The sequence below is a fragment of the Lepidochelys kempii genome, chromosome 2 (genome assembly GCF_965140285.1).
Source record: "Lepidochelys kempii isolate rLepKem1 chromosome 2, rLepKem1.hap1, whole genome shotgun sequence".
Taxonomy (NCBI): Eukaryota; Metazoa; Chordata; order Testudines; family Cheloniidae; genus Lepidochelys; species Lepidochelys kempii.
Window position 1 is genome coordinate 238619075 of NC_136381.1, and position 13994 is coordinate 238633068.

Here is a 13994-nt window from a genome sequence, read left to right on the forward strand (position 1 = left end):
CTGTATCTATAATTTTCACTCCATGCATCTGAAGAAGTGGGTTTTTTACCCACGAAAGCTTATGCTCAAATAAATGTTAGTCTTTAAGGTGCCACCAGACTCCTCGTTATTTATATGCAAAATCATTCACCAAAGTGTGGCATCTGAGGGGTCTACCGAGAGCCAGTAGCCCATTAGTCATTATAATCAGTGCAAAATGTATGCACAGATAATATTTAAGGAGTCATGCAGCTGTCATGGGGGTGCCCCCTGGAGAGTCCTTTTAGACCCTAACCACAGGCCACAACCATTCCATGTCTCCTTCAGCACCACTGTGCTTTATTATGTAACCCTTCTGCCAGGCCGAGTTGATAGCAGCGAGGGCTGGGTTCAGTACACAGGGGTTTCCTCTCATCAAAGCAAATGCAAAATTGTCTCGAGCCCCCACCCAGTGACCTGGAAAAATCTTACACACACCCCTGGGCGCCTCAAAGAAGCAATACTTCCCCTCTCGCAAGCACAGAGTCTTGGTGTAGCAGAGAATCTTTAAATAACATGAGGTAAATGACATCAGCATTAAATTGGGAGACCACCACAACCAGGGTTCATCAACCAAACCATGAGCAAAGACCCACCCCAGCAAATTGGGCCATGTCCTTTCCCTCGGGTTCTTGAGTCCAACAAACCCAAACATCTCGAGTCCAGCAACCCCAAAATCACCCAAAGTCCAACAACCCAAAAGTCCAGCCCCAGAGTTCAAGAGTTCATCTGCAGAGTGTTACTCCCCAGTCTGGGTGAAAATGTGTGTGTGGGGGGGGGGGGAAGAGAGAAGAGGTAAGGGGCACCTTACATGATCTGAAGCTGACTGCCCCGCAGCTCCATAGGGCTTCACTCCACTCCACCAGCCGTCCCACAAACTGCTCCGCAAGCAGCTTCCGCCATCCCACAAACTGTTCCACCAGGCGGTCCGTGAGCCTCTCCAGCATCCCATGAACTGCTTTGCTCTGCAATAGATCTTCAGGCTCCCCACTACTTAACACAGTGCTCAGTGATTTCAGCTCTTAGTAATTTTAGCCCTTTAGTAATTTCAGCTTGTAGTCGTGGAAGCCTCAGTGCTGGTGCATCATAAGGCCAAAGTGAATTCAGCTCAGGACCTGTAGCTAAACTCCTAATAGACCCCAAATTAGCTCTGATATCCCACAGTGGAGAGAGATGGAGGTACAACTGATGTTTCAGGCCCTCACAAAGGGGCCCACACCACCAGGTACTAATACCTGTCTCCAGCCTCTCGCAATTCACAGTTTTGGAACCCATGTCCCTTGCCTAGCGAGTGCTACTTAGTAGATGGCAAGTCCCTCCATCATAACAAAAGGCCAAGTATAGTTTCACTGTCCTTGATTCCCATAATCAGGATAATAACAATTTATTCTTCCTCCCCAATAACAGAGACACTGGGGATCCCACAGCAGCCAAAGTGACCATTTGGGCAGCTATGGGCTCATTCTAGGCTGGGTGGGTGTGTCTATGCAAATTAGATCAGCCCCTGAAGTTCTTTTCTACAACTTGCCACACCGCACCACCAGATGTCAGGGTGGAGCTCATCCTGACTCTGCTTACAATTATATTCTTTCAGCAGGCCACAGCTTGTAGTATTATTCACAGTCCATAGCCAGCTTCCCCACTTGCTTCTAGGAAAGGGAACAGAACAGCAGTTAGCCCTCTGCCTTCCTTTGGACTTCCCCTGTCCAGAGCTTATTTCCTATCATTCATATCATCCCACCTGTTGGGGTTGCTTCTCCTTCAATTAGCCCTTCAGGTAAACTTCTGCTCAGTTAACTGACACATTCTGTCAACTACCTGTCTTCCAGTTAGGTCTCAATTTATTACAGTATCTATGTTAAAAATTATGTTCTTAAGGTCTTGGAGTTAAGGCACGTCACCAGGACGTGACACACCTCACAAATGTTCCTTTCAGGATGGAGGTAACAGACACCTGTGTCCCTGTCCAGTCATTTGCATATTGTATGCCTCACAGTGTATGCCTATTTGCGCAATGAGTCACAGGCAAAGTAAGAGACTGCAAAATCTGCAAGCTGAAACAAACAGCAGGGGAGTGGGATCCTGTTTATGAATAAAGATGACGGATTATTCTGGTGTATCTTGGGGAGCAAAGATCCATACTGGGTCTTTCACCAAGGAGGCAAGCTGACAGTGGACTTGTCTCATGACCTTGCTGTGGAGCATTGCAATGATTTTGGGAGAGAATACAAGACATGAAAGCATCTGGTTAATTAATCCTGAACTCTAGAACGTGTTATGATTTTCTAGATAACCTTTTATTTACAATACTTTGTGCTATTACTTGAATCTCTATGTTTTGTTAACGAAGCATTAGGGCTGTCGATTAATTGCAGTTAACTCACGTGATTAACCCCAAAAAATTAATCACGATTAATTGCACTGTTAAACAATAGAATACCAATTGAAATATATTAAATATTTTTTGGATGTCAAATATATTGATTTCTATTATAACACAGAATACAAAGTGTACACTGCTCATGTTATATTATTTTTTGACCATCATTTTTACAGTGACAATATTTGTAAACAAAAGAAATAGTATTTTTCAATTCACCTCATACAAGTACTGTAGTGCAATCTCTTTGTCATGAAAGTGTAACTAACAAATGTGGATTTTTTTTGACATAACTGCACTCAAAAACAAAACAATGTAAAACTTTAGCGCCTACAAGTCCACTCAGTCCTACTTCTTGTTCAGCCAATTGCTCAGACAAACAAATTTGTTTACATTTACGGGAGATACTGCCTCCTGCTTCTTACTTAAGTCACCTGAAAGTGAGAACAGGCGTTCACATGGCACTTTTGTAGCCGGAGTTGCAAGGTATTTATGAGCCAGATTTGCTAAACATTCGTATGCCCCTTCATGCTTCAGCCACCATTCCAGAGCACATGCTCCCATGCTGACAATGCCCGTTAAAAAAATAATGTGTTAATTAAATTTGTGACTGAACTCCTTGGGGGAGAATTGTAAGTCTCCTGTTTTTCCCACATTCTGCCATATATTTCATGTTCTAATAGTCTTGGATGATGACCCAGCACATGTTGTTCGTTTTAAGAACACTTTCACAGCAGTTTTCACAAAACGCAAAGAAGGTACCACTGTGAGATTTCTAAAAATAGCTACAGCACTTGACCCAAGGGTTAAGAATCTGAAGTGCCGTCCAAAATCTGAGAGGGACGAGATGTAGAGCATGCGTTCAGAAGTCTTAAAAGAGCAACACTCCAAAGCAGAAACCACAGAACCCAAACCATTAAAATAGAAAATCAACCTTCTGCTGGTAGCATCTGACACAGATGATGAAAATGAACGTGCATTGGTCCACAGTGCTTTGGATCATTATCAAGCAGAACCCATTGTGATGGGTTGGGTCACAGAGACCCCTTAGGATTGTCACCTGAAGTGCTGAGACTATCTTTGAGCCTGTCTTCCCTGCCAGCTTGGGACTTCAGAACCCTGCCTTGTTGAGCCAGATATACTAATCTGCTGCAACACAGACCCAGAGTCTGACCCATGCCCCCAAAGCTGCAGACTTAACTGAGAACAGCTTAGCAAGTGCTTCTGTCTCTAGCACCCAGACATCAAAACCCCATATGAACCTGTTTTACTCTGTATAAAGCTTATACAGGGTAAACTCATAAATTGTTTGCCCTCTACAACAAGAGATATGCACAGCTATTTGCTCCCCTAGGTATTAATTACTTAAGCTGGGTTAATTAATAGGCAAAAAGTGATTTTATTAAGTATAAAAAGTAGGATTTAAGTGGTTCCAAGTAATAACAGACAGAAAAAAGTAAATTACCAAGCAAAATAAAATATGCAAGTTTAAGCCTAATACATTAAGAAACTGATTACAGATGAAATCTTACCCCCAGAGATGTTCCAATAAGCTTTTTTCACAGAGTGGACTCCTTCCTAGTCTGGGTCCAGCAATCACTCACACCCCAGTAGTTACTGTCCTTTGTTCCAGTTTCTTTCAGGCATCTCTTTGGGGTGGAGAGGCCATCTCTTAAGCCTGCTGACAACGAAATGAATATAAAAGGCCCTGCAAGCCTCTCCAATCTCTTGTGGGCGGAAACCCCTCTGTTCTTCTGTGCAAAGTCACAGCAACAAGATGGAGTTTGTAGCCACCTGGGCAAGTCACATGTCCTTGAATGATTCAGCTTTTTGCAGGCCAACACCATTGTTTACATGTTAGTTTTAACATTTCCAGGAAAGCTCAGATGTGGATTGGTGTCTCTCAAAGTCCATTGTTAGTTAACTATTTCTTGATTGGACACTTACTCAGATGAGTCCTTTCTCAAGAAACTGACCAAATGCTTCACTAAGGCTACTTAGTATCAAACACATTGAGATACAAGTACATAGCCAATATTCATAACTTCAAATACAAAAATGATACACATATACAGACAGCATAATCATAATCAGAAAATTACAACCTTTCCGTAGACACCTTACGTGACCTCCTTTGTACAAGAGTTGGTGAAACTCTAGGACCTTGGTTGCAACAACGATATATACAGTCACAGTTCATGTCAATAACATCACACCTGTCATCAGCATGGACGCATGTCCTATGCAATGGTGGTTGAAGCATGAAGGGACATACGATATAGCGCATCTGGCATGTAAATATCTTGCGACGCTGGCTACAACAATGCCATGGGAATGCCTGTTTTCACTTTCAGGTGACATTGTAAACAGGTGGGCAGCATTATCTCCTGCAAATGTGAACAAACTTGTATGGCTGAAATAGTACTGAGTGGACTTGTAGGCTCTAAAGATTTACCTTGTTTTATTTTTGAATGCAGTTTTTTTGTGAGTTTGTAAATTACACTTTCATGATAAAGAGATTGCACTACACTATTTGTATTAGGTGAATTGAAAAATACTGTTTCTTTTGTTTTTTACAGTGCAAATATTTGTAATAAAAATAAATATAAAGTGAGCACTGTACACTTTATATTCTGTGTTGTAATTTAAATCAATATATTTGAAAATGTAGAAAACATCCAAAAATATTTAAATAAATGGTATTCTATTATTAACAGTGCGATTAACCAAGATTTTTTTAATATCTTGACAGCCCCACACGTTATATTAATAGCCAAGGTGTTAGTAGGTTGTGTTCCCTGTGCCCATTTACCTCTCATCAAAACTACTCAATGGAGAAAAATGGATGATTTTTCAATTTAAATAAAGACAGGTCAGAGGTGATTCAAATCTGTGATACACCCACATTTCAGCAAGGGTTACATGCTTTTATCTTATTCCTAGTGTAAGAAAGGAAAAGTTGCTCGTCAGATGTCAATGACAGCACATAATGACAGGACTCATTCCTAGTTACAGTCAGGGAAAAAGGGCTTAAGCCTCAGCGGGAGCCTGAACAGTGAATCGGAGGGAAGAATCTGCCATAAATATTGACAAGACCGTGCTGAGCTTTCTGACCTTTGGGACATCTGAATAGTGAACATTTATTAATAATGTAAGAATAGCCATACTGGGTCAGACCAAGGATCATCTAGCCCAGTATTCTGTCCTCCAACAGTGGTCAATGCCAGGTGCCTCAGAGGGAATGAGCAGAATAGGTAATCATCAAGTGATCCATCCCCTGTCGCCCATTCCCAGCTTCTGGCAAACAGAAGCTAGGGAGACCATCCCTGCCCATCCTGGCTAATAGCCATTGATGGACCTATCTTCTATGAACTTCTCTAGTTCTTTTTTGAACCCTGTTATAGTCTTGGCCTTCACAACATCCTCTGGCAAAGAGTTCCATAGGTTGATTGTGCGTTGTGTGAAAAAATACTTTTTTGTTTTTTAAAACCTGCTGCCTATTAATTTCATTTGGCGACCCCCTAGTTCTTGTGTTTATGAGTAAATAACTCTTCCTTATTTACTTTCTCCACACCAGTCATGATTTTGTAGACCCCTATCATATTCCCTCTTAGTCATCTCTTTTCCAAACTGAAAAGTCCCAGTCTTATTAACCTCTCCTCATATGGAAGCTGTTCCATATCCCTAATAATTTTTGGGGCCATTTTCTGAACATTTTTCCCATTCTAATATATCTTTTTTGAGATGGGGCGACCACATCTGCATGCAGTATTCAAGATGAACCTCATCTTTCTACATTCAGCACCTTTATAATTCCCCACTTCCTCTCTCCCACTTTGATCAGCCTGTTTTAACATCCCCAGTGTGCCTCTGATAGCAGGACTTTAAAAAGCCTGTCAATATATAGATGATATGCAGTGAACAGTTAAGACTACACACTGACTTTTTAAACACACACAGGGATAACAGATAAACCCATCTAAGGAATACTGGACACCTAAAATAGCAGAATCCACTGCGTAGAATGCAATTGTTTTAACATCTGAATTTGTTAGGATGTAGCCTGTTTCCTGAACGTTCCACACTCCTATTGTAATCAGACTGCAGCCACTTAAGAAGAGTCAAGCATGTTAGGATTCTAGTGTATCTCAAAGCCTTGAAAATTCACACAAAGTTATACAGAAAAGTTATACATAAAAAGGTTTTGACATCTCACCAAAAGGCACTGATATGCACTATTAAGAGGCAAAAACACTCCAACCGAGCAGACAGAAAGTCACACGCTGCCCTCCATTTGTGCATTGGAACTTTCCACTAATTTCAGTGGAGTTTCAGTTAACAGCATGTGACAACTTAAAGTTAAGTTGGAGTCCCATTGTGTTGAGATATTGGAGAACAGGGGTATTTGCACAACAATGTATCAGCACAAATACTTCATCTGTGTCTGTAGTAGCCAAAGTTGTACATAAGCTGTAAAGGTAGACTAAAGTTTTAATTGCTTAAATATAGTAATCGGAGACACTGCTTATGGCATATGATATAGTTATCTTATTGACAAATTGCCCCTCGACCACTCCGTCCAAATGACATGGAGAACACAAGAGGTATGAAACTGCCATTTGAGTTCTCTGTAACCAGAACTTTCATGATACAGGTTCTTTTTCACTTAAAATTCTCTAAGTCCCACTCCAACTAAATAATGTCTACTAATATGAAGAAGAACAAATACATGCAACTCTGGGGCAGAAGTCTTTGCTGTACTGATCTGGAGTCTCAGAAAAATCTAACATTGTGATGTAAATAACAAGCATGACATGGCAATCAAGTAATGAGCAAGATCAGATATGGTAAGCAGACCAAACATCGAGATGGACAGACAGAAGCTCAAACTCTGTCAAAAATATTTGCAGTCATTTGTGAAGTAAATTAAAGTAAAAACAAGGAAGCAGGATTTTTACCTCATTAGTGTTATAGTACTACAACAATAGCTGTGCCCCTGATATTGACTAGTTTTGCCAACTCCTGTGTTATTCAAGTGAGGCTAGCGGAAACAGTATATGAACAAATTGTTGATTAGCTTAGTCATTCTTTCCCAACAAGATTTTTTTTTTTAAATGCAGCATTGCACACAGGGGAATCAGGAGGATATAAACTTTGTTTTATAAACCGGAATATAGACTAATCTAACCAGAGACAGTTTGCACCAACACACCCTTTGCTCTTGCACCTGAGGGATTCATGATTCGGATTTTGCTGCCTGACACGTCAGAGTACAACTGCAGTCCTTTAAATGTATCGAATCAGTAGGAAACAAAAAACAAGTTGTTACTGAAAAAACAACAAGGAGTCCGGTGGCACCTTAAAGACTAAAGGATTTATTTGGGCATAAGCTTTTATGGTTAAAACCCCCTACTTCTGCATCGTTGTTTTTGTGGATACAGACTAACACGGCTACCCCTCTGATACTTGGCACCATGCAAGATTTTACTGCCATGCACATCTAAGAGCAAAGCTAGTGCTACAGTATGTTAGTTTGCAGGCAATATTAAAAAAAAAAAAAAAAAGTTTAGCACATACTAGGAATATAAAACAGGATTAGAATGGAGATTTCTGCCATGTTCTCTTCCCTCCCCCTGCAAACTAGGTTGTTTTTAATCACTTGCAAAAGTAAGCCTCACAGCTAGAAAGCCATCTCTAATATTATTTTCTTCTTCTAGTGTGTATATAAAACTCCCCCACCATATTCTTCAATATTCTTCACAAGTCTTTTGAGTCTATAACACATGAGTAATAGAAGTTTTACATAAGGGAATACAAAATAAAGTCTTCAGGCAGTTCTGTCTTTTGCCCTCAGCTAAGATGACCCCAGTAGGCAAACAACTTTGACAAAGTTATGCAAAAAATGGTCAGTGAAACAATTTGTATAAAGATACTACAGCGATAAGGGCTGCAGAAATCCTTATACATAAAAATTGTGTAATCTATGGTCGTGAGTTAGAATACCACACATAGCCATCTAGTATAAAAACGAAGGGATCTATTTTTTCCCAGTATGCAAGTTTATAGTTGCCATGCACTTTAAAAGGACATGGTCAACTTGAATTTTGGACATTCAATTTTCGGAGAGAGCACTATTTAAATGGTATGTCTTTTTTTCATTTAATTCTTTTAACATATTTTGATGTAAGCCTTCCTGTTCCATTTATTATAAATGGGGTTTAGGTGGGCCTGAAAGCAACACGAAACTACTCAGTCTCTGGATGCCATCTTTATAAAAATAAATAATATTGAGATTGAGTTATGGGAACATTTCAGATAGAGAACAGGCCCCTCAAAGAGGAAACCATTAGCAGATTTCTATTTGGCCAGTAACAGCTAAAACAATCAATCATCATCATCTTGACTCAGCCAAAAGGAGTCAGAAGTATTTTGTCCATGTTCAGAATCTACCACCTGCCCACTCGTTTTACACCATTCCTTCTTCCAAGGCCGCAGTGGCAATGTTCCCTAAGTAAGAGGGAACTGGATTGGATTAACTGGATAGGATTTCTCACAGAAGTCATAAATGTGTATTCTTGTCATTGCTACAGGAATGACTTAAAAGAGACAAAAGTGCTCTTTCCTCTCAGATTTAAGGAGTACTAATAAAGCAGATTGAAACATTCAGTAAACATTCAGGGCTTGAGTGGTAAATCAAGAGAATCCTTTCCTTGCTGACCTTCCTTTACAGTTATTAAAAGAGGCATCATGTCAAAGTTGGTTGGTCCAAAATTTGACCTCTATTTTCCTCGAATCTATTTGCAAAGTCTATGTAATTCTTCACATGTGATGGTTTGTTTAGCTAATTATATAGACATTTTTAGCAAAACAGCACCTTTATTTATCTGTATTGTACATTATTTTCCATTATTTTAAATGTGCTAAAAACATATACAAAAGTTAAGGTAGAACTCTTTCTCAGATATATGCTCATCACAGGGTTCTGTGGCTAACCTCATTTCTGAACAAGAGGAATTGTAATTGTGTTAGAGTCCGAGCATTTGGCTGTTTCAGGTCACGTGGCTTTTCAGCTCCGCAGCTTTGTTTAAATTCCCCACTTCCTTCTTCAGGACATTTAGCAGCATTCTAGAACTATCCAAAATCTTCATATAAGCAGTTTCAGTTTCAGCAAGGATTTTATCAAGCTCGTTCCGTGAGGCTGTCTTCTGGGCCAAGTTTTCACAGACACTCTCCAGTTGCTTAGACAGGATTCGAATTTCATGCTGGAGTTTATTCTTTTCCACTTCCGCTTGCTGGATCTGCTTGTTCAGTTCTTCCCTTTGCATGCATAAGTCTTCAACGCATTTCACCAGCTCATTATTGTAACCCTGCAGAACAGCTCCCTGCTGAGTCATCATCCAGGCTCCACCCTCTTAATGGACTCTGCCACCACTTTCAGTGTCCTCTCTCAGCGACACCCTTCAGCACTTTCATTTAAAAAGGAAAAACAAAACAAAAAAGGCTGCAGCTGGGCTTTTGTGAACAACCCTCCACTAACAAACCAGCAGGGGTACAGCCATGGTAGAACAACATTCTGCTTTTAAAAAAACCCAAACCCAAACCTCCCCAGACTTAAATTTAACATACCCAAGGATACAACTTCTGTGGAGTTCCCACCCTCTTTCTGTCTAGGGATCAGGGCCAAAATTCAAGGTTCCAGAATTTCCATTTATTTACTGAGTGCTGATAGTTACTGAATTTTTACATATAATGAAGTCCAACCCTTCATTACAGCAAAATTGTCTCAAAACAATTTTCACTGTAGCTTCCTACTATTAGACGTTCATGACTTTCTTGGAAAAAAACCCAACTCCTTTTGGATTCAAAATATCAGTGCTTGGTCACAAATATAACACTGTAATATACAAATATGACCATGAGTTGGTTGAGTTCAGGATCCTGACGCAGGGAACAAAGGTAAGCAGCAGGATACGGACCCTGGACTTCAGGAAAGCAGACTTCGACTCCCTCAGGGAACGGATGGCCAGGATCCCCTGGGGGACTAACTTGAAGGGGAAAGGAGTCCAGGAGAGCTGGCTGTATTTCAAGGAATCCCTGTTGAGGTTACAGGGACAAACCATCCCGATGAGTCGAAAGAATAGTAAATATGGCAGGCGACCAACTTGGCTTAATGGTGAAATCCTAGCGGATCTTAAACATAAAAAAGAAGCTTACAAGAAGTGGAAGGTTGGACATATGACCAGGGAAGAGTATAAAAATATTGCTCGGGCATGTAGGAATGTTATCAGGAGGGCCAAATCGCACCTGGAGCTGCAGCTAGCCAGAGATGTCAAGAGTAACAAGAAGGGTTTCTTCAGGTATGTTGGCAACAAGAAGAAAGCCAAGGAATGTGTGGGCCCCTTACTGAATGAGGGAGGCAACCTAGTGACAGAGGATGTGGAAAAAGCTAATGTACTCAATGCTTTTTTTGCCTCTGTTTTCACTAACAAGGTCAGCTCCCAGACTGCTGCGCTGGGCATCACAAAATGGGGAAGAGATGGCCAGCCCTCTGTGGAGATAGAGGCGGTTAGGGACTATTTAGAAAAGCTGGACGTGCACAAGTCCATGGGGCCGGACGAGTTGCATCCGAGAGTGCTGAAGGAATTGGCGGCTGTGATTGCAGAGCCACTGGCCATTATCTTTGAAAACTCGTGGCGAACCGGGGAAGTCCCGGATGACTGGAAAAAGGCTAATGTAGTGCCAATCTTTAAAAAAGGGAAGAAGGAAGATCCTGGGAACTACAGGCCAGTCAGCCTCACCTCAGTCCCTGGAAAAATCATGGAGCAGGTCCTCAAAGAATCAATCCTGAAGCACTTGCATGAGAGGAAAGTGATCAGGAACAGCCAGCATGGATTCACCAAGGGAAGGTCATGCCTGACTAATCTAATCGCCTTTTATGATGAGATTACTGGTTCTGTGGATGAAGGGAAAGCAGTGGATGTATTGTTTCTTGACTTTAGCAAAGCTTTTGACACTGTCTCCCATAGTATTCTTGTCAGCAAGTTAAGGAAGTATGGGCTGGATGAATGCACTATAAGGTGGGTAGAAAGCTGGCTAAATTGTCGGGCTCAACGGGTAGTGATCAATGGCTCCATGTCTAGTTGGCAGCCGGTATCAAGTGGAGTGCCCCAAGGGTCGGTCCTGGGGCCGGTTTTATTCAATATCTTCATAAATGATCTGGAGGATGGTGTGGATTGCACTCTCAGCAAATTTGCGGATGATACTAAACTGGGAGGAGTGGTAGATACGCTGGAGGGGAGGGATAGGATACAGAAGGACCTAGACCAATTGGAAGATTGGGCCAAAAGGAATCTGATGAGGTTCAATAAGGATAAGTGCAGGGTCCTGCACTTAGGACGGAAGAACCCAATGCACAGCTACAGACTAGGGACCGAATGGCTAGGCAGCAGTTCTGCAGAAAAGGACCTAGGGGTGACAGTGGACGAGAAGCTGGATATGAGTCAGCAGTGTGCCCTTGTTGCCAAGAAGGCCAATGGCATTTTGGGATGTATAAGTAGGGGCATAGCGAGCAGATCGAGGGACGTGATCGTTCCCCTCTATTCGACATTGGTGAGGCCTCATCTGGAGTACTGTGTCCAGTTTTGGGCCCCACACTTCAAGAAGGATGTGGATAAATTGGAGAGAGTCCAGCGAAGGGCAACAAAAATGATTAGGGGACTGGAACACATGAGTTATGAGGAGAGGCTGAGGGAGCTGGGATTGTTTAGCCTGCAGAAGAGAAGAATGAGGGGGGATTTGATAGCTGCTTTCAACTACCTGAAAGGGGGTTCCAAAGAGGATGGCTCTAGACTGTTCTCAATGGTAGCAGATGACAGAACGAGGAGTAATGGTCTCAAGTTGCAGTGGGGGAGGTTTAGATTGGATATTAGGAAAAACTTTTTCACTAAGAGGGTGGTGAAACACTGGAATGCGTTACCTAGGGAGGTGGTAGAATCTCCTTCCTTAGAGGTTTTTAAGGTCAGGCTTGACAAAGCCCTGGCTGGGATGATTTAACTGGGAATTGGTCCTGCTTTGAGCAGGGGGTTGGACTAGATGACCTTCTGGGGTCCCTTCCAACCCTGATATTCTATGATTCTTTTCTATGGATGACAGAAATTTAGTGAAAAGAAAAGGAGTACTTGTGGCACCTTAGAGACTAACCAATTTATTTGAGCATAAGCTTTCGTGAGCTAGAGTTCACTTCATTGTCACTAGGAATATTCACTCAAAATCAAGAATAAAAAAAAAAGATATTTTCTCTGATACTGTACTGAACCACAAGTACCACCTCCACTCAGTACTTCCCAGGTCTGCCTATAGTGACTCAATTCAAAGCTCTATTTTCAAACGCACGTGGACATGGGTGAGAAGGAGACTTAGCTTTTCAGATTCAATGAGTATATTTTGTAACGTGCAAGCTAGCTGCCTGCCTCTGCTCTCGAGAGCTACAGGGAGCAGTCTGGATGAGAGCACTCTCACAGTGCCTATTGTCTCTATAGAAGAGCCATATCATGAACATAACATGCTTGCTAGGGGCACTGATTGCAGGTGCGAGGGGGCCAGGGATGTACCCCAGCCCTCGCTGCTCTCCCTCTTTTTACTACTACGTGTAGACAAAGAGAGTGTGCTCGGGGGCTTCAAGCAGTGGCTGCTGTGGCACGCTACAAACAGCACTGCCACCAAAAGCCTGGCAATTTGAGAGGGGAAACCCCACAGGGACGGCTCTTATTATTGCCACCTAACTCCCACAGCAACTATGGCGGTGACAACTCAGGCACTTTCCTAAGAGAGACAGGAACAAAGCCCCAGCCTTCGAGTCTTAAGACTTAAACATCCCCTGGGGCCGCTGTGAGACAAACAAGCGCCGCCAAGGGCGGCCCATGGGACACACTCACACATCCACGGAGCCAGCAGCAAGCCTCCCACAGGGCAGTTTTAACCTTCTCCTTCCCGAGTTTCCTCCCAGGAGACAGGACGTACACAAGATGGTTCCCTTTCTACCTCCCTCTCCCCCGCGCCTCCCTTTCACAGTCGGGCTTGGGGTGGACCCTCTCCCTTGCTATTGCCCCTGTTGTACCCAACCTGGCCGAAGAGCCTCCCCCACCAGCCGGAAAGCGGGCTGCGCTAACTAGTACCCAGCGCTCTCACCCCAGGCTGTCTGCAGCAGAGCGAAGCACGCCTCTCAGGAGCTCGCCGTCCCACCCAAGAGGCGAGGGGCTCTTGGCCAATCAGCCAGCCTAGCTCTCCGAACAGCTGCTTTCTCCGAGCGTTCCAACCGGCAGCGGCAGCAGGGCGAGGGGTGAAGGGTCACGGAAATAGCCGGGAACTTCCGAATGCGGAGCAGCTTCCTGCGGCGATAGCCGATGTTTTCCGAAGGCTGGTGGGGCTCGTTACGGGGAAGCGGAAGGCTGGTGGCGGAAATAGCCGATGTTGTCCGAAGGGGAAGATTGAGGGCGTTGGGCTCGGCGGAAACAGCCGATGCTTCCCGAAGGCACAGCCGCCCCAGAGCAGAGGGGGCCGAGTGGGAGGAGCGTGCCGAAAACAGCCGAAAACACCC

The 13994-nt window shown here is 43.0% G+C and overlaps 1 long non-coding RNA gene and 1 pseudogene across 1 annotated transcript; both read right to left on the reverse strand.

Moving 5' to 3' along the window:
• Window positions 1–506: 506 nt before the first annotated feature.
• Window positions 507–9435, reverse strand: LOC140907735 (uncharacterized). Its single transcript, XR_013635440.1, has 2 exons — window positions 3931–9435; window positions 507–2212 (listed from the first exon to the last, which is right to left on the reverse strand). It is a non-coding gene; the product is annotated as an uncharacterized LOC140907735 (long non-coding RNA).
• A 12-nt stretch (window positions 9436–9447) lies between these two features.
• Window positions 9448–9792, reverse strand: LOC140906179 (microtubule nucleation factor SSNA1 pseudogene; annotated as a pseudogene).
• Window positions 9793–13994: the final 4202 nt, after the last annotated feature.